The 22,817-nt window shown below is 50.8% G+C and overlaps 1 protein-coding gene across 3 annotated transcripts in view; it reads right to left on the bottom strand.

The window, feature by feature from the left end:
• The window catches only part of HDAC7 (histone deacetylase 7), a 122,202-nt gene that overhangs the window by 54,777 nt on the left and 44,608 nt on the right, over nucleotides 1–22,817 (bottom strand). The window contains exon 1 of one of the 3 annotated variants that reach the window (XM_067313926.1): nucleotides 18,094–18,161. The exons of the other annotated variants lie outside the window; for them this stretch is intronic. The gene's annotated coding sequence lies outside the window, so the exon portion shown is untranslated. Of the gene's footprint in view, nucleotides 1–18,093; nucleotides 18,162–22,817 lie in introns of those variants that run through there. 3 annotated transcript variants of the gene reach the window in all.

Below are 22,817 nucleotides of genomic sequence, written 5' to 3'. Positions count from 1 at the left end.
AGAGCTCCCAAGTGAACACAGTTTGTATATTCATTGCCTCAGATCTGCTCAGTCTCCTCTAATTTGCCCGAGAGTCCTGGTCTCTTATGCCCACAAGTTCAGCTGTCATGGGCTGTGGGAAACCTCAGCTTTGGAAATGCAGCATTTAAAGTGATGCAATTCAGGAGACATTGGTCATCCCAAGTTGTTTTTAAGGGGAAGAGGTGGATTAACCAGCCTGGTTTAGGAATTGACCCTTGGTGCACACAGCAGAGGCCAAATGCCTGTGCTGCAGTCTACATGAGCTGTAATCCTATCTCCCTTCCTCTCTCCCTCCTCCCCCACAGCCCTGGTCCCTTTGCTCACATGGTTCCTGCAATTCCTTTGCTGGCCCTCTGCTTCAATGCTTTGCAAAGCTTCCGCGACCATCTGGGCTCCATTTAGGGGAGCTGATGTTTTTCACAGGGCTGTAATCTAAACTTTGGTATTGAGTTTACATCTCACATACCAGCGTCTCACCACTGAGCCATGCAGAGGGGGTGTCTCGGTTGCCAGGCCCCATCCTACCGTGGGAGGATGCGGCATGTCAGCAGCTCTGTGTACCCAGGAATCATGAATGCAGAAGACAGCCAGGGAACCAGGAATCCATATGCGCAAGCCTCCTTCAAAGCCCAGCTAGGCACTGACCCTGCCAGTGGGCACAAGGCTGGAAGAACCAAATAAGCTAGGAATCAGGTCAGCTTCCACGGCCAAGCTGTGCCTGGGAGCATGGAGAGGCTGCAGATGGGAGTCAAAGCTCTCAATCAGCATTATGCAGGCTCCACCTCTAGCAGCAGGAAATTCTCTTAATTTTTGCCTTAAACCCTAGTCTAATCTCCATCCAGAGACCACAGAGTCTTTCAGAAGAGTCAGGTCCGGCAAGCAGTGCGTCTCATGCGCAGGAGCACAGGAAAGCAGCAGATCAGGGAACAGCGATGTGCATTCACTTTTGCGTTGCTTGGGCCATCACAGCCTGGAGTGATGCATTCAAAATGCAGTACAGAAAGAGGCAGACAGAGCAGGCCATTCTGGCTAAGCTGCTGTGCTGCTCAGAGAAGGAAATGGCCTCTTCTGGGCCAAGGCCCAGAGCCAGGGGTATTTCAGCAATGCAACATGCAGCACTGCTGAGTTTGTAGGCACCTGCTCCCCAGACCAGAGACGCACCGGATGTTTCCGACCATATGATCTGCATTCCCAGGGATATGCCAGGACACCTAGTTACACGAGGTTATTATGAGACTGCTCTCCACTCTCTTGGTCTCCTGCTGCTGTGTATATTAAACAGACATCAGAATGCACAAAGAGTCATTAGCACTGAGATGCTCAAAGCTCCCCCTTCCCAGACAAGTGCCCTAACACATTACATATCTGATTCCTTCTCCATCTCCCATCCATTTATTCCCTATGAACTGAGAGCAGTTTCAACCAGCAAGGCTGCGACAGGATGACATACCTAGCACAGGGTTCAGGAGGCACTACGAAACTCATCTCAGGAGTGGACAATTGCATGGATCGCTGGGTGCCCTGTATCCCAGCAGGTCTGGGCATGCGCAGATGACCCCAAGCCACAGCTGCAGCACAGCAAGCACAGACCAGAGAGCAGGGCACTACAGACATCAGCCACTTGGGCTCAGGCAAGGTCCTCAATGCCTCCTGAGCCAGCTTCCAAACAGCCAGGTCAACCTGTGAGCAGACATTGACTGGCGACCACCCACAACGCAGGGTGTCAGAGGAGCAGAGGAATTAGAGTGGCATGCAGAAATCCCAGTCGCATGCAGGCCCCCACGAGAGAAAACAAGCCAGACTTAGAAACCAGAAAACGCAGCTAAGGTGCTGCATTTGCAAAGCAGCTGGCAAGACAGCTCTTCTGTGAGACAGTGGCTCTCCAACCCCCACAGTTATTTATGAACTGCGAGGGCTCGCAGCCACAGCACCGCCCTCCAGCTGTTCTGCCAACACAACATTGCCAGTGGGCACAACAATTTTTGCAAGAGTGCTGTTAGTTGATCTTGAGCTGTAATGCTGCTCTGAGCACTGCTGGGGTAGAGGCAGCCCTCCAGACACCCCCCCTTGCCGGAGGGCCCTGCCTGCCCCGGGACACGTCCTCACCAGCCTTCCTCCACCCTCCTCCGTCAGCTGCAAGGTGGGCAGAGCCTGAGCCAGAATCCAAAGGGGCGGCTCTGCTATTCTGCCAGGCAGCCAAGATGGCTCAACCCCAGCAATCCACGAGGCTAAGCCAAAACCAAAAAATAATGTTTTCAATACTTTGACTTTTTAGGCAGAATTTAGTCATTTGTGGACACTGGAGCTTGGCAGGACTGTGCTGCCCAGCTTCCACTTACCTACTCTAGGAAGCAGCTGTTTACCATGGCAGAGCCTCGACGATGGCAGAAAAGACTCATGATTTAATCCAGGTGAATTATTTCAGCTCCCCTTATGGGGCATCCACTTGACAAGGGAATGGGGAGGCAAACAGCCTCCATCAGCTCCACAATCAGCAGCTTGGACAAATCCAGCAGAGACTTTTGCCCCGTCTACCTAAGGGCTAAAAAATTAGTTATAGGCTGAAGAGCCAAACCCACATTGAGTACACTTGCTTTAAAGAGGCAGAGTGGCTGAGACCTGGTCTGTCATACTAGAAAAGCAGGTTCTAGTCCCAGCTCTGTAAGGGTTGTATAAACCCTGTTTGCTTACTCCTGCGTGAGGGCACTGTTAGAGTCGACCTGATGGGCTCGGGGACCAGAAGTTAAATGGTAATTGATACAGACTTGTGAAGGCTCCAAAACAGCTAATTTGGGGTGTCCCTTGGGACTCCAAAGAGTTTGGCATCAAATTGCCTTGGTCTGGGCCTGATGCACAGGCTCCAGAATTAGCCTAACTGCATAGGAAGCTTTCAGAAAGGCTGAGAAATTCAGTTTTAAACAGGAACCGTGTTGCAATCCTATCTGAAGGGCCAGCGCTGCCGTGTCCTCCCCCTACCCGGCTTTCCCTTTTGTAACACCTCTCGCTCAGCGCCACATTCGTGCTCTGCTCCTCCACGCCACATGCTTTCAGGTGTGACTCTTCACTGCAGCCATCACAGAGCTCACAGCGAAACCTCCCCGCGGCCCCCACGGCAGAAGAGGAGAGGAAGCGATGCTCAGCACAGGAGCGTTTGTCTTCTCGCCTGCAATAGCAATGTTTACCTCCCTTCCCCCACGCCTTCGACACCAAAAAGCTTTCAGGACTGTTTCTCCCACCAAATCGCTGGGTCCAGCCTACTCTCACTTCCACACTGGAAGAGACTCCCTGGTTCTGCGAAGGGAAGAAAAGCCAGAAGCACAGAGGAAGAGCCTCCTGCCAAAGACCAAGCCTGACGCATGATCTACGCACTGAAGCGAAGGTTCAGGCTATAGCCAAGCTTACTGTGCACAGGGTGGCTGTCCCACCTCAACCCTGGATGAAAAAAGATGCTTGGCACCGTGTGGACATGAGCAGCCAGGGCACTGCAAATTCAAGTAAAGCACTGCTGCAGGAGAGCTTCCTGCAGACCCCCTCCAAAATTCTGTTTTTAAGGTGGAAAAAGGTCTCTGTTATTTGTCTCAACCTAAGATACACTGCTGTGTGCATCCCCCGTCTAGGCTGGCTTCTAGGCCAAGGTAACAAGCACAGCTGGGTCCCTCCAAGCTCTAGCAAGTAAAGGGATGCAATTTATCCTTCTGAATTTGAAGGAAAGAGCTTACATGGAATGAAGGAAACTGCTTCTGATGGGATGCGACCACATCCTGGCACCACCATTACAACCAACTTTGTTTCTCACCCAGGACCTTACCTTAATCTTGGAATCTTCCAGCAGCCCCAAGAATCCCAAGAGTTTGTGGCCATTGCCGCTTTAGAGCAAGCCAAGGTCTGGGAAACCCCAGGGAAATCACTGACAAGACACAAGAAGACCCATGGACAACCCACTATCTTCCACACATCGAATGCCAGTGCTCAGACTAAACGCACTCCACTGGGGCTAGAAACAGTAGCACAGTAGTAGCCAGAATAGCCAGCAGGTTTTATACAAAGGAATCAGTGTTAAGAGCTCTTGCATTCAGGAGACAACATGCATTAATAACTCCCTAATTCTTCTTATCAAGTCAGTAGTTAGGTTTGCCAAACAGTGCTACTGCTCCCCTGCAAAGGACAGGGCCATCTTCACCTCCCAAGCCCAGGCCTGCTGTAAGGAACACAAAGCAAGAGCACAAACATGTCCTCAGTGCCTCGCAGGACAGAAACCACCAGTCCACCACATCCCTCTTTTGGTCTCAGATGCAGGATGAGACAAACTGGGAGGGCAGGATCCAGTCTCAGCATTTGATGCTTCAGATCAGTGAAGACACTGACACTGACTTCAGATCACTGACACCTCCAGTTTGCAAGAGCATGGTGGCTCCCAGCACTGCAAAAGGCAAAATGTTTTAACTGGACACAGAGCCCATCCTCCCTGAGGCTTCTTCAAGGGAGACTGACAGGCTCTGTGGCACATACTCTCTGGAGAACAGGGGAAGGGAAAAAACAAAGAAAAAAAGGAAATTGCAAGAAGCTACAATTAGTTTGCCACCGATGTGGTCACATGTCTAAAGCTGCTTCTCGTTCTTATGAGCTCTGACGAATGGAAATGGAGAATACGAGCTGGGAGAAGGACTAGGCTGTGGAGGGGACAGGCAAGGCAGCACCATGCGCTGACGCTTCATCCGAACCACTCCTCAAGAGCTCAAGTTTTGTTGACGAGAACTTCACTACGGTTAGACAGGATGTCTCTCGGTGTAGAAAGAGGATAAACCAAGTCTAATCTAGTGTGCCAGAAGTGAGGACAACAGTAGGGGGTAGGGTGAGAAAAAACTGCCCCATTCCTCTCAACAAGTTATTAACTCTGGTGCAAAAAGACTCCCCACCTTAGTGCCAGAGTCAGGCTTGTCTTTTCAGGCACACGAGCCCAAGGCTTATCTTCTATTCCCCTCCCTTCTCCCACATTTCTGTTATTAAACCAACTAATGCTACTTATCTACAAATCCTGCCTCTCAAAGCCACACCACTGCACCTACAGTGTTGACACTTCACAATATTCCTTTGCTTAAGTGGGGAGTCCAGATGAATTGTCAACAGTTCACTTATCAGCAGACTAGGTGCCATTCTCCATGAGCTACACACAGCCTGTCTTCAAAGCTTATGCCCTATGCAGTTGCCACCACGGTGCTTTACAGCCCGAGTCCACATTTTCACACAGTAATTAAATCACTCAAAGCATCCTAAAAACCAAATTTTGGTAGGAGCCTACAGCACTGCCAATGCGGAGCAACTCTTCAAAGAAAGGGAGTTAATCCCAAGTTGTGCTTTGTAACTGAGTATGGAATAAAGCTCAAGAGAGCCATGCAGAAGAATTCACAAGGCAGCGCACACACATTAAGCACCGGCCATTGGCAGGAAAATTTCTTCAATTTAGGAGGCTCTGTGCCCTCCAGGCAGGCTCCACGCAGCAGTTGTACAGCTGTTCTGAATTGGAAGGACAGATAAGGCTCAAATGATTCATTCAGTGTAAACCTTTATTTGTTCTTGCTTACCCAGAAGGAGCCAGCAGCTGCTAATGCTAAATTGGGACAGCTCCCAAGCACAGACAAAGCCCTGTAAAAATGGTTTTAGGGAGGAACTGATTGCTCAAAAAACAATCCTAGAAGAGGGAGTTAGAAAGAGGGAGTGCAGCACAGCACAGGAGGAAGAGGAAGCCAGAGAGCACCTAAAAATAAATTTTAAAAAAAGCAGTCAGGCGCAGGACAAAAGCCTCATCTGCACGTGACCATTACCCACAGTGTAGGCAGGATGCGAATTCAGTACACAACACTTAGTCCCCAGCAACTCCACGTTCAGAGAGCTTCAATGTTCTCAGACCATGCAACGAGAGGCATGGCCAGCAGCTTTTGCCTCCAGGATGGGCTCGCTTCTCCTGTGCTGTACATCTCGCAGACTTCTGCCCATGCCCTAACCCCACCGCAGCTAGCTGCAGTCACCAGCTGCACCCTTTCTCCATCACCAGGTAAGCAGGCACAGGCAAGAATCACTGGGGCAAAGATCTCGTGACACCAGCTACCATCTCTAAAGGGGTGCCAGGCCTGCAACGGAGGGGAAACATATAGGTCCTGGCTGGCCTGCCTACTTCTAGGCCTCTGCAGAGGCTGATGGCATTGAATAGCCAAAAACCACAAAGGTATATCCTCCATGCTGCTTCTGTATTTTTGGCCTACTGCAAATTTTAGACACTATGAGGCAGATGGGGAACCCGCTGCTGAGAGAGTCTAAAGGTCTTATTGCCGAGCAGCACCACAGGGGCTTTCAGGTGCTTCAGTCAACACATCAGGAGTTACAGAGACCTGAGAAAGGCAGGGCACACTGTGCACAAAACCCTTGTCACACCAACAGAAGACACTGACTCACAGCCCTCCAGTTATCAGACCTCATCTTTCATCATGGAAATATACTCAGGGGTCATTTCCTACATGGTGCAGCACCCAACACACTGGGCCTGATTCACTTGTGTGAAAATCCACCTAAGCCTGGCAGAGCTTGCATGAGACAGCTTCACAGAAGAATAGTAATTTGATAAAGCTAAAGGAAATTAAATAAAGTCTGAAGCACAAGATTTCTCCCAAGATGCACTCTTAAAAATAACTAAATCCTGCTTAAGGACTAACTGGTGGTCACTCTTTCTGACTCAGTACCCATCTGGGTAGCACATTAACCAGATTTGAGCAAGAGCTCACCGGTAAATGGTGAGTTCACAAGGAAATGGCAAGTACACCCCAAAATGGCCAGAAATGGCAGAGCAGATACCAGATGAGCCTGTTCTGTGCTTGCTGATGGAATTGGAACCAATGCTGTTTGCTCCTCTCCTGTGGCTGTGAGGCTGGAGAAAAATCCCACATAGGTGCTGAGCTGGGATGCTGAGCACAGGTGATCAAAACCACAAAGCACTTGACTTGCCCCAGCAGCGACTCAGGAACAGCCTGTGTCCAACACAGACCACCTACAGAGACCCAGGAGGATTCAAGTTTCAATTCTGGCCCATTCCTGAGCCTTTCTCCATGCGTCTGTTGTGACATATGCAAGGATGCTTTCTGTGTACGTCTTTAGCCAGCCCATCCTACTAGTGAGGATTCACACCCATGCAAGCAAGGAAAAATTCCCCAGGTTGACCAGTGAGAAAACTACTTACAGGACAGGCTGAACATCACCAGCGCAGCAGATATCTAGAGCCTTGATGCAAACAATGTTATTCTGAGAACATCCAGCTAGTTCTGCTCCTGGGAACCCACTCCGCATCCCACATCCACTTCTGCTTCACTCATGCCATGCACGTATCTGGTCATCAGTGCAGCAGCAAGGCGCATCTGATAAGCCTGCTTGTAGATGGGTCAGATGCAATAGGCTACTTAGCAGGCTCTCATATTATACTGAGTCATCCTGTTTCTGGCTCCTGAGTTGTCTGCCTCCTCCAGAGTACGTACCAGCTCCAGCGAGTCTTATTTCATACTTGTGTAGTTGTGGCTCTCCGGTAGAACAAGTAAAATGCATGCAAGTCTGAGGCTGCTGGGTAGGGCTCTGCCTAAGCCGTTCCTTCAAAGCCGCCATGAAATGCAAACAAAACTTCTGCATGGCTTAAGTTGGCTATTCTTTACCCTACGGTCCTTGAACTCATGACTACTGAGTAACGTGGCTTGCTCAGCTAACCAGCAAGCTAAGAATAGAGACCTTGAAGTGAAACCTACTGGGATTGGCAGCTATTTCAAGCGCGCTCAGCCGGCGGGGCAGCGTGACATAAGAGGATATAAAGAGGAAACTGTGCACAACAACTCTCACCTCACCAAGAAAGATTTTGGTAACAGAAGGTAGAGCCACTGCGCGTGCTTTAAGGCAAAGCAAATGCTGCGACAAATCCCTGAGGCCATCTCCATGTAGCTTTGCCAGCTCACTCCTCAAAAACAGGGTCACAGCATTTGCCTTTGCAGCCGTGTGATACCAAGCGGGCTGCCCCTAAGCACAGCACTGACACCACACCACTCTGGGCAACCTCAGGGATGGCTCAGCTTACTGACAACTGCACAGCGGGACTCCAGTGGGCACCAGCCCAGTCTGCTCATTACCTATCCCTGTCCCGGACCAGAGGGGGAAGCAAACCCCAGGGAGCAGTCTTCCACGCTGCCTGCACCTGCACCTTGAAGCCCACATCCTGCGGAGCAGTCCACGCACGTTGCTACAGGTTCAGCCTGCCCAGACACCTTTACGGGACAGGACTGTCATAGATCCTGCTGCAACCAAGCACTCACATTCATTCGAGCCTCACCTCAAAGAGAACCAACATGACCAAAGCTACCGGACAGAGCACCCACAAGCCCCAAACCTTGTCCTTGCTTTCTCACTTCAAATAGTCCCTTGCAGTTCTTCGGTGTAGCAGACACTTAGAAAAGCGGGTCGTGATCATGCCCAATTGCCAGATGTGTTTAGGAAAAACGTGGTCTCAGTTAGCAACTGACATTAATCTTAACGTAGGGAAATTTAAATGGCAATACTGAGTGCATATTTAACCCCAAAGCTTAGACACTGGGAAAACAAACATACAAGCTATGGTTTCTGGAAATCAGACTCATCGCCTGAAACCAGTCTCTGCAGCAGCCCTCCCCCAGCTCTTAGTGCGTCCAACTCTTCAGCACGTGCAGATGAACACTCTTAATTTCAGTGTATTCTGCTGACTTACTCAAAGTTGAGAAACAAACTTTCTACTACTCTTTGAACAGGAATAAGTCATAAGCAGGGATTCAGAGTCTACAGCGCTGAAGAAATTAATTCCTCAAACCCACAAGCTTACTTGCTTATAAAAACATCCTCCAACATGTACACAGGACATCCAAGGGAACACTGCACCTTAAATTCCAGTCATCATCGAAACAGCAACTGCTCATTACGGCCTCTGTCAAACTGCCTGTATTAAATCAGGGTTTCAAAGAGGCTGAGCAGGCTGAATAAAGATCACAAGCCACAGATTTTGCTTAATGCTGCAGTTCAGTTATTGCACTGGCGTGAGCCAGTGCTGCTCTCCTCTCCGCTCACTGTTGCCTGTCCCATGCCAGCAGGTGCCAGCCACATGGCTGCACAGAGACCCAGATAAAACCCACCCCCCCTGGCACTGCTCCACGGGGCAGCGACTGTCCCCCAAAGTGGGGGACACCTCTTGCAGGGCATCCTCACTACCCGTCGGTGGCAGCTCTTCTCTGGCACTGTGCCATGGAAACAGCAGTGCCACCAGCAAGAGTGAGGAGAACCCAGCCTGCCTCAACCCTAGTGCAGAGGAGAGCAGCAAGGCCACAGAGGCGGGGGGGGAGCAGAGGAAGAAAACAGGCACACGACTATTGCCTGGTAGTTTCATCAGACTTCAGCGCAGCCCCAAGCCACGAGGATTAACTGTGTCAGCTCTCAGGCTTGGTCTCTGTGGAAGTGATTCCCAGGGCTGCAGCGCACTCACCCTAATGCAAGTCTCACCACCAGCATCTCATCTGGGGACCCCTCTGATGCTACAGCAAGCCATTGGTGACTTTTTTTTCTAAGTTAGGGATGAGCCTAAGCTCAGCAAAAGCCAGATGAGCCCCACAAGAAGCAGAGGGTCCCACAACCATGTCCTTTGCAAGCAGAGGCTCTTGCAACCATGTCCTTTGCAGTGTCTACAAAAACGCAGCGAACCCTCCACCCTGGGCATCCTTGGGACAGCAAAGGAGCGTCCATATGCCAGTTCCTGCCTCAGCCACAGCCACAGCCTTGGGACACGGAGAGTCCAGGTTGGCACACATGGACGGCAAAAAGGAGACAAGGCAAGACAATGGCAAGGGAGCTGGAAGACAAAGCAGAGCTTCACACAGAATTAGCTGGCACGATTCAGATGAAATACCGGCAGGTTTTGAGAGGGGAGCAGTTGCCACATTGGCCTTGCCTCTGTCTCTGTATGTGGTGAGACTTTGTCTAGAGCAAGATGCAGGGCGGAAAGGCCGAAATAGGAATATGAAACAGGACGGGGAGGTGGCAGGCTCAAGGGAAAATACGAAGCACAAGATGAGGAGATACAAACACTTTGCTGAGGGTTTCTGTGACTCCAGGGCCAGCCACATTCAGTGAAGACTTCAGACTTGTTTGTGCTTAAATGCATACAAAATCCCTGCCTTAAGAGGCCCCGATTCTAGCTGCTCCACAGAAGCCACACTTCCCAGTCTGAGGATGAAGTTCTCGATTCATCTTTCTCTTGAAGGGCAGTCAAATGCTATGCACTGGTGTCAAGCCAGCACAACCCTCCTTGTTTCAGAGACATTGATGAGGTGACTGGCCCCCATCACTTCATGGAGCCACTGAAGTTGGAAATATCTAGTGAGCTGTGTTTTAGGGTGTTTGACTATATGGCTAACTCTTGTTCGTATTTAGTGATTGCTACTGAACTTGTGGAAAGAAAATCCCTGGTCTCTTACCTCTCCCCTGCTACGGGGCCAACAAAAGCAAAAAGATCTTATTACCTGCATCCCCTTGGACACATCTCCACCTTAGACAGCTTCTCTGCTATGAACATTCTGATCCTATAGCTGCTACAAGAAAATATTGGAAAGCAGGCATTTTCATTAGCCTCTTAAGCATTGCTTAAGGTAGCTAGATCTAGAAGAGGAGTCTATGGCAGGAACAAAAGAGACTATTTTCACTAAGGAATTGCACCCCCAGGCTGCATATGGAAATGTGTCCTCTGCAACATAAGTGCATTAAGCCATGAGTGAACCTGGAGAATTTACATAAGCCATAGAGTTTAGAATAAGCATAAAGGAAGAAATTCAGAAAGAAATCCTTGTTTTGTCTTGAATGATCACCAGGAAGTGACGTTTTCCACATTTTCTGTGCTGCCCAAGGCTTCGTTCTTACGCAACAATGGCTTTTGAAAAAGCAGTCTCAGCATCAATGCTATTTTCCCTTCATGGAAGGAGAATCTCACTTATGCAAGTGAAGGTTCAAGAATATCCTCTGAACAACTCCTCCCAGCACCGTGTCCTGACTCCTTCCAGCAGTCTACATTATCAGGAGCTCCGCTCTCGCCTAGAGTTCACCCAGTGCCATGCTCTCGTGTCCTTTTTCAAAAGGGCTACTAGACACATACTCCTCTGGGGACTAATGGGAAGCTCCTTGACTTCCCGGATCCATCCATACAGCACAAAAGGCTGGGACAGGACTGGAATCACTCATCTTAGGAGCAAAGGAGATTGGAGATATTTTAAAGGGAGGAGCCTATTGCCATAACCTCTTTGGATGCATATACAGTGCAGGGTAGGGCATCCCCAGAGTAGCTACCAGACTAGGCTGACCTATAGCAGCAACTACAGGACCACCTTAACAAGGACCCTGCCTGTCATGCCAAGGTCCACATCATGTCCTTTGGTCATCTCATCTGCCCCTCAGGAACCAAATCCTGCCAAAACAAACGCACAACCCTTCCTTGAGGGCTTGAATGCTGTCTGTTGCAAAGGCAGAAGGGATTTTCAGCCTGAATTCAGGCCATTTATAAATAACAATACAGATATGAATTCCAAGGCACTTCTGGGACCCTAGGGTGCTCCAGAAGTTGATGTTTTTCAGAGAAGCAGATGACCAAGTAACAGTCTGATATCCTCCTAGCTACAAGACTTGAACACAAAACTGATCAGCATGCCTTCCCCCCCCCCCCCTTTTCTTAAAATGCCTAACATTCCTTGCCACAAAGGTGGAGGGTAAGTTGGGTGTGCTTGAGTAACAGAGGTGGCAAAAGGGATTAAAAGAGATGGGTGGTCTCCCACCTACAAATTTCCAGTGGCAAAGCAAGGCCAAGACCAGTTTACCCAGTGTGTTGCAGCTCTTCCGAAGCAGCACACTCTTAAATACATTTACCTCAATTGGAATTTAATCTGAGTACTGCTGTAATTATTTGAGGATTGAACTAATTCTATATACTTAGAATGAGCACTGCATCCTAATCTGAACAGATCTAAGTATGGAAATTGAGCATCTGCACTTAGAGCCTTAGCATCATTAACATTACACAATGAAGAGAAAGAAAAGTGGGAGAGAGGCCAGAACAAAAAAGGGGACAAAAAGAAAAGCCAGAATCACCTAATGTGACCTGATTAATCAGTACAGGAGAAAGCAGTCTTGTCAAGAAGCCCAAATGCACTGGGAAGCCCTACCTGCATATTTCATTCCTTAAAACATCAATTCCGAGTCATTTTTAAGACAAGCAAATGTTTGGGTCTTGCTTTTTAGGTACTACTTTAGGATAGCTACAGTAAACTGATAGAGCTTTTCTGACCCTAAACTACATGGTAAGATGCACAAATAGCCCAGGAGGGCCATCAGCTAACAGTGTCAAAAGGTGGGAACCCCAAGTCACACACTAGCCAGGAGCAACTCCCACTCCTGTCCCATTCCCAGGTTAAACACTGGGAGGACACTCTAAGAGAGTATCATTGAAGGAGAGGCACACCCTGCACCCGTAAAAAGGAGCTTCCATTTCTCCGTCAACGGAAATGAGTCTATCATGGAGGATAGCACAAGCATGGGAATTGCCCTCTCAGGAAACAAGTAATGTCTGTGGTGCTGTTGGATCTGTCCATCCCCTCTGCGTGGGAGTTCTCTTTAATAAAGGAATACTGTCTTCCAGCTACTGGGACGTTCTTCTATTTTCTATCAAGTACTCGACCTCCTTCCTCCCCGTACCAACCTTTAGCTCCCATATTCTCAGCCCAGAGCCTCCACAGCCCTGAAGCACATGCTGTCCAGTGCAGGGAGACCACAGGTTGAGTGTGACCATGTGCCAGACCAGTAGCGGTGTTTGTTTTGCATTGATGTATTATTTTGATCCAACTGTGCAATACAGCCCTGTGGAAAAGCTAATTCTCTTGCTGCCATGTGTTCCTATTCCTGGATACAGACACCCTCATGGAACGAAGTTCTAACATAGCTATCCATAAGCGTGTGAGAGTTTGTTACTGCGTTAAGGTGCAAAAAAGCAAGCCAGACAAACGCCAAGGAAGACTCAAGCCTCGGAGACAGCAAACACCTTTATAATTCTTGCCTTTACAATAGCACCAGGAGATTGAGAGCACTATTCACTTTGCTTAGCCCTGAGCACAGACAGTCTAAACTTTTAAAATGGGAGGGCAACATGCATATGTGCTGGATGTGCTAAGGCATCTGAGCATATCAGGTAGTTGCTACCCCAGTCCTATCCCTCCGTGGGGCCAGAACCTCTGTGGTGATCCTCATTTAGGAACTTCTGCCCTTGCTGAAGGTCTCTCTGGATGACAGTGTAGCACCGGCTCAGGGCTCTTTCCTCAGGATCCTCAGCTATTGCTCAACAAAGGACCACAATGACAGGAACATATGGCACTCGGTGACTCTGCCACCTCATCGACTCCCTTACTGGTACTTCTGCCTCACGCTGAACGTTCACTGCCTTCAACCCCTCTCTGCCAAGGGCTAACGCGCCTCACTGTGAACACCTCCTCCAAGGTGAGCCTAGAGAATTTCCTAGGTCAGTTAAACAAACACTTGGGCTCCGTCTACTATTTATAGTTTGACTAATGGGGCAAAGCCGCCCAAGCATACCAGCTTCACTGGCTCTGGCTAAACTCAAACCAAAACAATCGCATCCTGCATAACATACAACAGCTGCAGAGCTGCCCAAATCCAGCACATGGTCATACAATGTTAGCAACTGCCGGTATGTTTGGAAGAGAGCTTCAAGAAAGGAGGGAGCTCTCCAAGCCAGAGAGAGAGAAAACAACTCCTTTTCGTACACTCTGCAAACAGCATTGCTCTCCCCAGTTATCTCACCTCAGCCTCCTTTCCTCTCCTTACTTGCTTCTCTACCACATTAAACATCTTGGACAATTTCATCTTGAAAGAACTTGTTCTTTTCCCATTGGTTTAACAGGGGCTGTTCAGGTCAGCACATAGCACATAGTATTAAATATCATCCTTGGCTAAACCTCCTCAGCATAATTTAACAAGATTACTTAATTTTTAGCAGAAAAAATGAGGAGTTAACCACTAACAGTGCACCCCACCAAGTCCAACACGTCTCCTAGACTCTGTACATCCCCTTGAAAGCCTTGCGACACTGTCACACTCATGCAAATGTACCAACTCAGGCCTTTCTTGAGTGACAAAATTACCCATAACACGCTCCAAGCCCAGCCTTGCTGTTCAGGGGAAGGCAGTTCAGCAGAGCAATCTGGGCACATCAAGAGTGGTGGGAGAGGGGAGGTCAGGACTGCACACACTAAAGGCACTAAGAAAGGAAGAAAAACATCACAGCAATTCAATGAGACTGTTAGATTGGAAGCTGCAGGCTTTCCTGCAGTATTTTTAGGGTGGTATAGCAATCAGAGCAGCAGGCGAGAGACGGAGCAGGGCTCTCAAAGCCTCAGTCACAGAGGGCTGCTCAAGTCTGACATGAGACCACCCATCTGCAACTAGACTTTTCAAACTCAGCAAGGCCAGGACATGCTGCTTTAGCCTTCAGTCACCGTCCCCGTTTACTAACTACCCAGAAGTCAGCAAAGAAACTGTTAATAGGAACCCAGCAACGTCTGACTTGCGGAAAGATGCGTTCTTGCCTTCAGACTTCAGGGAGCATAGCTAAATAATGAAACACAGACATTGGGAAGTACTTGAATCAACAGCTCACAGGCCTGACTCACCTACCACCCCGCGCTGCCCCAGCCCCACGCTGTCCCCCATGGCTAGGGCTGGCTGAACATGACAAAGCAGGGGGTGGTAAAGTTGAAAGCAGAGACCAGCTATGTGGCTGGAGGAAGGACAAGAGGTAATAAATCAGATCAGGAAAACTAAGGTCTTAACGTTTGATTTTTTTTTTTTTTTTTTAAAAACAAGTCCAGCTCAGAACTGAGTCACAAAGAAGAGGTACAAAGAGACTAGACGGAAGATTTTCATCAGTGCCGGAGAGTCTCCCCTGCGAGAATCAGGTAACGATGCAGAAGGAGCTGCCTTATTTCGGAGCGTTGCCAACACGTTTGTTTGTTTTTTCCCCTCCCCAAGGTCCCAGCTGTTAAATACATAATTACAGCATCTCCCAGACTCTGTTAAAAAAGCACGTATACCGTTTAGCCCTACTAGTGGAACAGGAAAAAGCCTGAAAGACTCCAAACACGCAAACCCTCCATAATACTGACATTTTAAAAACTCATTTTGATTTTAATGACTTGTAAATGGTTAGGGTTTTCCAGCACTGCCCCTCAGGCTCCCAAGAGTTGTTTCTACTTCTCTGCCCCGTGGTGGGAGAATGGTGTTTGTTTTAGGCAACGTATCACAGAACTATTGGCACTGCTGCTCATATCCCTAGAGAAACCTGCCTCAAAATGCTTTAGGCATCCAGCTTCAGTTCCTTGTTTAAAGCAGAGTTCCTAACACCAGATATAACCTAGGTCTTTATTCTAATCCACAGTGCCAATGAAATGCGAACACAGAAACCAAGGCCAGAGTTGTGAGACGTATGCTCCAGCCACAACAGATCTGAATTCCCAATCTCCGCCAGAGGCAGAATGCAAATCCAGACCCATAATCTTCTAAGTACAGAAAGTTCATTACTTTCCTAGTCTGAATATAATGCTGTGTAGCAGTGAAATGCTCCCATTGGATCAGAACTCTACTGGACAGCACACAGCATCCAGCACAAACACACACACACACAAAAGAGATTAAAAAAAGATTACCCCTGCCCTGGAATGTTTTCCATCTGAGTCCAAGCAAGATGCAACAAAGCAATTAAACAAACTGCAAGAAAAGGCATACTCTCAAGCACCTGCACAACACCTCTCCTCTTGTCACGCTGTCCTAGGATGAGACCACACAATTGCACAGACTAGCCCTAATATTTGGACTTGCACATTCCCATACTGCACGTCAAAAAGGATTAGGACCCTGTTCAGGACAGGTCTAACTTCATTATCATCTCACACGCTTATACCTTGTAAGCTTGCAGCCTTGCTGCAAGCAATTTTGCTGCCATTTTCATGCTCCTACTTCCTGCTCATATCAGATAGCTGAATAGGAAGTGCTGAAATCCTAGCAGATTCTCAGCGCAAACCAGGAAGTGCTGGAGATCTCCCGAGAAAGGCTACGATTTCCAGGCTGAAGTGCTCTGCAAACATCTGGTCAGAGGTATCACATCCTCAACATCACAGAGCGGGGCCCACCTTTACCATCCTTCCAGGCTAAAACAACAACAAAAAATGCTGTTCGCATGGAAAGAAAACATCGCTTTCTAAGGAGCAGTGACCATCTTCCTGAATAACAAGAGGGCAGAAACCGCTTTTAGATCATTCAGTTGGGCAAAAGCTACCACACAGTCCAAAATCCTCAGGTCATCTGGTTCCCTTCCTCTCCCATGACAAGTGACAGCTCTTCTCTCCTGCACACATATCACTGAGCCAAGTCAGCTCAGCGTGCCCATCTCAGCACCGCCTCTGCAGGAGCCTTCAAACGTTCCATTACTCAGCAGAGCCTCATAACATGCCCAAACCCCAGACTAGATAACACCTTTACCATGGAAAAAGGTGTGGGAAGCACAGCTTTTTTGGAGCATGAGGAATGCCAGCAAAGGGCAAATCTTGGATGACTTGCAGATCTGTGGGCTGCATTGGCTTGCATGCTCAGTCTCCAAACACATCCAGGGTACTGCCAGCTCTTTTCCCACTGTAGGAGAGTGCTGTACTTGCTGTTCACATCCTTTCTGAACAAGGCATTTAGAGAGAAAAGAGGTGGCATTTCAGTAAACATGCCCAGGTGCAACCCAGCAGAGTTCTCAGTGCCATCCTTTCTCTTCAAAACTCCACCTCCTGGAGTCATCAGCTGACCTTCAGAATGGAAGGATGACAGGATCTAAACAGAAATATTCAAGCAAACAACAGACCCGAGTTTGCCATATTTAAATAGATGCTCTCAGAAGACAGCCATGGGTTTGCGGACCTTGCTTGACCTGAGGAGTCAGGTATTCACGAGCCCGAAGTTTCTCCCTCAGGTCCAACTCTGACAGCTCGTCTGAGCTTACACCTGTGGGCTGAGCTCACGCAGGCGAAACTACACGAGCACGCATTCGCCCAGGATGCGGTCTCCTCTCAGGGTAGATGAGGTGCTCCTTAAACGCAAAGCCGCGATCATCCGACTCTTCCCCAGGTGCCCGTGTGCCACCCGGGCTCTCCACTCTGCCCAGGGACATCCTGATGCCAGGGTGCTGGTCAGCGAATGCTCCCGCACGCAGAGCCAAGCGCATTGCACGCCAGCTCGCGCTCCTCCACCTTGAGCTAGAAGGTGGAGGGTTGCCCAGCACGCGACGGCACCAGGGGACAAAAGCAGGCCCGGCACAGCGCTAGGGGAGCCTGGGAAGGGCAAGCCAGCGCCTCCCTGTCCCCCAGCGACCCCAAACCTGGTCCTCAGGGGTGCCACCGGTGTTCGCAGCTCCCCCTCCGGAGGCCGCACGGCTCCAAGGGAGCGCGTCCCCCCGAACCAGCCTCGCGCTGGCCAGGAACGGCTGGTCGCGCGGCCGGGCGCCCGGCGCCAGACAACTCCACATAAGGGAAGGCGCGGGCTGCCGGCCTGCGGCGGCGGGGGCTCATCAATCTCCGCCGGGCCGGCGGGAAGCGGAGAGGCCGCAGGCTGGTGCCCGGGCCGGGGGGCCTGGCCTCGGGTCAGCGCTTCACGGCCGCCCTCGCCCGCCGCTCCCGGCTCTTGCCAGGCCCTGACAGGCCCCGCGGAGGGGGCGGGGGGTGGGGACGGGACAGACCCCCGGGTGGGGGGCTCGGGCCGGGCCTGGCCTCTCCCCGCCGGGGGTCCCGGGTCGGGCCCGCCCCCCGGGGAGGCCTCTGCCCCCGGGGCTGCCCGAGCCGCTCCGCTGTCACCGGGCCTAGCGGCGGCGGCGAGCCGCGAAGCGCCGCGGGGCTCCCTCCTCCTCCTCCTCCTCCTCCTCCCGCCGCCGCCGCCGCCTACCTGGGCCGGGGGCGCCGCTCCCCGCCGGGGCCGGGCTCAGGCCGGGGCCATCCGGGGACAAAGGCGAGGCCGATCCGTCAGCGGGCCGCAGCCCCCGGGGCAGCGCGGGCATGGGCTCAGGCGGCGGCGGTGGCCGTGCCCGGCCCGACCGCGGCGGCGGCGCTCAGCGGCGGGGCGCGGGGCGCCATGGGCTCAGCGGCGGCGCCGCCCGGGCCCGCTGCTCCGCTCCGCTCCGCTCGGCTCCACCTGCGCCGCCCGCCCAGCCCAGCCCAGCCCAGCGCAGCGCCGCCGGGGCACCGGAACCGCGCGGGGAGCGGAGGGGAGGAGAGGGGCGGCGCGGCGCGGCCAACGCCGCATTGTCTGCGGGCGGCGCCGCCCCTCGCCCGCGCCGCAGCCAATGGCGCCGCCGCCGCCGCCGCCGGGCAGCCGGGGCCGCCGCGCCGAACCGCGCCGCGCCCCGCCGCTCCCCTCCCGGCTCCTGCGGCCCCGCCGCGGGCGCTGCCGCCGGCGGCCCCGGCTGCTGCCCCGCAGCGTCGCCGCTGAGGTGCTGCCCCGGGGCTCGCGCACCTGGCACCGAACCGGGGTTCACGCACTCGGGGTTCAAACAGGGTTCATGCGCTTGGGGCCAAAACGCGCTTCAGGCACTCGGGACCGGCCCGGCGCTCACGTCCTTGGGACCCCAATGGGGTTCACGTGCTTGGGGATGCAGTGGGATTTGTGCGTTCGGGGCTGAAATGGGCTTCACACGCTCGTAGTCGGCAACGCGAGCGTGCAAGGCCTGCCGGCCGACGCCGTATCAGGCCCGCTGCGCGAGCGGGCGGGAAAGCGCCTCCCCGGTGCTCGCGCCGAGCCCTGAGCTGAGTTACCCACTGCCTTGCCCTCACCCTGGCTCTGGCTGCTGCCAGTTGCGTGATGCACCCGCACGCACAGAGCAGCCGGCACCAGAAAAAAGCATGTTCGATGCTGCGGGGAGCAGCTGCCGCCGCCACCGAAATAGCTAAAAGCATTTGCGGGTGACAGTTTAACTGCTGTGGCAGCTACATTTGGAGGATGGCTTTGTCTCAGCTGTGTTTGTTTGGCCACGTGATACAGACCTTAGGAATGGCAATCTGCACGCTTGCTTTCGAATGGAGGCTATTTCAGTTCTTTTTCAGCATCGCGGTAAAGTCACGCATTCTGTGTGGCGCATAAGGGGCTTGGTGAATTTAACCTCCGCGGGTTCAATGGCTCCTTCTCGCCAACCCTCGTGCATTTGGTCCTACCACGCTGAATGCTGCAGAGGTTGCAGTGCTGCTCGGAAACACACTGAGAGCCCATCTCCTCTGGGCCATGCTGGTCCTCGGGCTGGGCTGAGTTCTGCAGGAAAGTTCGACTGCCAAACCTACCCCCTGCACTTGGCCCAGGTCTTCAAGCGAACCAGGTACCAAGTAGGATCTTGAAGACACATCTTAGGAAGATATCTTGACGTTAAGGTGCAGGCACGTGGGCTGAGAGGCAAGAAAAGCTTCCTTGCTATGATCCGCGCTGGCAAGGCTAGGACAGCAAAGGACCCAGTGTGAGGCACTTCTTGAACCTGAGGGGGTGAGTGGGAAAAGCCCGGTCCAACCTGCTGCCCATCAGCAAACCTTAGGAGTGTGCAGGACTGCAGCTTTCTTTCTAATGGAAAATTTGGCACTTGTTACCCAGAGGCTGTGTGTCCTTGCGGTGTTAGTTATTACAGCTTATAAATCCCAAATGAAGAAAATTTAAGGGTCAGGATGGTTACATGCAGGAACTTAAGGAACTCGCCTCTTGCAGCAAGAGCTTTCAGTAAGAAACTTTGCTGTTACTGCAGTTTTTTATCTTGCTTCCCAAACCTCCCTGCTTGAGCAGAATGATGTACTTTCACTAGAGAGCCTCGTATGATTCACAGACGTATTTAAAAAGGAAAAACTAGGAACTGCACATCTCAAATCTCTTGCAGCTGGATCCTGAGCCCAGACTTACTCCCTTAATTAGGTTTTGGAAAAGACTTTTGCACCACGGATTTACTTTCAAAATCTGAAATCCAGCAAATTCCGCAATTAGGGCTATGTGGTAGTGCCAGTGCATAGCACGCAAAGCTGAAGAGAGGCTGAAAACATGAGGCTCTCTTTGGCAGATTGGCACTGTTTCCTGCACATTTCCCTTGGGACTTGGTCACTGATGACACTTCCTTTCAAGTGGTCACATCATTTAGATTTGATGCATCCGGCTTGTAAAAATACGGGTGGCTCCAGAAAGATATGGGATATGCAAGCAGGAAAGAGCCGTAAAGCTTGCCAGCCTTTTCTGTTACTGGTTATGTTACTGTCTTAAGTGTATTATTTTTGAAAACGAAATAATATTAATTCAGGATATTATCAGGATCACAGTCTGCCATAACCTTAAGAAGCCTAACAGCTCTTTATTTGAAGTTGAGCCAAACTCTTCTTTGCAGAGCAATATTTTCAGGTGCTCTAAAATCCACATGAATATTTAGGTTGTCTTGCAGACAAGCGTGCATTGCTGGCATGTAGCTAAGGGTTAGACTGTGGGGCATTTTGGAGTCATTAGCCAAGGGATGCCACAGTTATGGGCTGGAGAAAGGGGACCTGTCATAACTTTTCCTAGTTTGCTTGTTTTTTTATGAACTCCCTTGGTTCCAGCTGATGGACTGAGTTCTAACAAATGCACCTGGACTATCAGATTTGATATCATCTGAAGTAGTTGATGAACTTGGATATCTCATCTACTTGGTAAAAACTCCATGCAGTGAACTACTGAGCTGTCATCATCCACTGGTCATGGGCTCCCAGAAGGGATGGTGAGAAGGAGCCTGTGGAGGCCTCCAGTCCAGCCTCCCGCTCAGGGTAGGACTATCCCCAACACTAAAGCAAGGTGGTCATGGCTTTGCCTCGATGAGTCTGGTCATCTCCAAGGATGGGAACCTCCACCCCTCTGTGTGCCCATTCCCGGGCTGTGAAACGTCTCTGATTGTCCAAACTGTATCTCCCAAATGCATTTTGTGGCTGTTGCCTTTTGTTATATTATGTGGCACCGTTGAGAATTGTTTGACTCTGCTGCCTTTGTATTTGGCCTCAGGTAGCGGCAGGCTGTAATTAGACCCCCTTCTTCATCTCCTCTTCACCACACTAAATCAGGCCAGCTCCCCTCCCTTCTTCTTGCAGGCCCTTGCTCTTCCCCCTGACCTGATTTTGATAGCTCTACTGTAATTGCAGTAACCATTAGAGCTGGGCCCAGAACTCAGATTTCCCACCCATGGGAGCACCTGGGAGCACCCTCATTCCCAGGAGGGGGGAGCCACATTGTCTCATTCTCTCCCAATAAATACATTATTATTTTATATAGAGCAGACCTGCTTCAACAGGAGGGACTGTGAGCAGCTCATTCCAGCAATCCCTCAGCCTGGTGGTTAGAATGACCCAAGGGTGGGAATATGGGTTTAAATGCCTGCCAGTAGCAGCTGAGGTTAACCTTGAGTCACCTCCATCCCGGATGAATGTCCAGGCCACTGAGCTGCTGAGAAAATGGACAGCAAACGAGCTGGTGGAAGGCCCTAACCTGAGGAGAGCTTTGTAAACCTAATTGGAGATAGGCACTTCCGCATAGCCCCAAGTAAAACTCCTAAATTGCATAAAATTGCAGACTTAAGACACACCTTTCTCCTCAGTGTTTTCTAGTGACTAGTTGTTTCTTCACCTCGTTCTGGTTTTGGGCCGTGGCTCTGCTGTCAGCCTGCTGCGGGAGCTCACTCTACAGACTCTCCTGGAAGTTAATTTTGGCCAGGACGTGGTGTTTTGCTAATGTGCATCTGCAAGAGAGCTGCATGTGGAAGCAGAGCGGTGGGATAGAGAGGTTCTGGCAACTTTAGTTCCACTTGCAGCCGGGCACAACGGGATGAGAATAGGATGAACTGAAGAGGGGACAGGGAGAGCATCTGCACTCAGTGCAAGGTGGGGACTCTGACATCTCAAATGAAGAAACAGGCTAATTCACCAGAAATGGGGGCGGGGGGGTGCACAGGAACTCAAAATCCCATTCAAAGGCACTACAGCACCATCTGAGATTTCCTTACTGACTGCGCAGGGAACAGTTTGCAATGGCAGTTATTTGAAGAGGCTCCGCTCTGCAATAGGACAGCTGCATTTCCAGGAAATCCAAAGAGGGGAGATTCTCTGACCACTGAATTACACTTCTCCTTTCCAAAGAAGAAATCACTTAAGATGCAGAGCAAAGCCCTGCCCATCCTAGAGTAAGGAGACCTGGATGAGACTGCTTCTCAGCTGCAGTACCCCTCATCTCTGGAGTTCAATCAGTGCAGATTCAGTGAGGTAAACATTGAAGCATGGGTAGACAGTGGCTGTGTTTTTACTGAGCTGTTTTGCTCGTTCTTACAATGTGAGAACAGAATATGGGAAGTTACATATAAAGCATGCATGCGTGCACACAGGCTGGCACACAGTTGTAAGCCCCAGTTACCAAGGAGTTATTTTCAGCGCCTTCTGAAGCTAGGAGGCTCAAACTGCAGCCGCTCACGGTGAATCTAACCTTTGGGGCTTTCTCTTTCCCTTTCATTTATGCCAGTTTTCTTCTGGATCAGCCTTTCCTTCCCTAAAACTCTCAAGACCTCATTTATCCACAGCTTCATCTTGGAAATCCCTGGCAAAAGCTCCTCTGAGAAGATGCAGGAATCTCAGAGCATC

Source organism: Apteryx mantelli, chromosome 33, assembly GCF_036417845.1.
Source record: "Apteryx mantelli isolate bAptMan1 chromosome 33, bAptMan1.hap1, whole genome shotgun sequence".
NCBI lineage: Eukaryota > Metazoa > Chordata > Aves > Apterygiformes > Apterygidae > Apteryx > Apteryx mantelli.
This window is presented reverse-complemented; position numbering and strand designations above follow the sequence as displayed.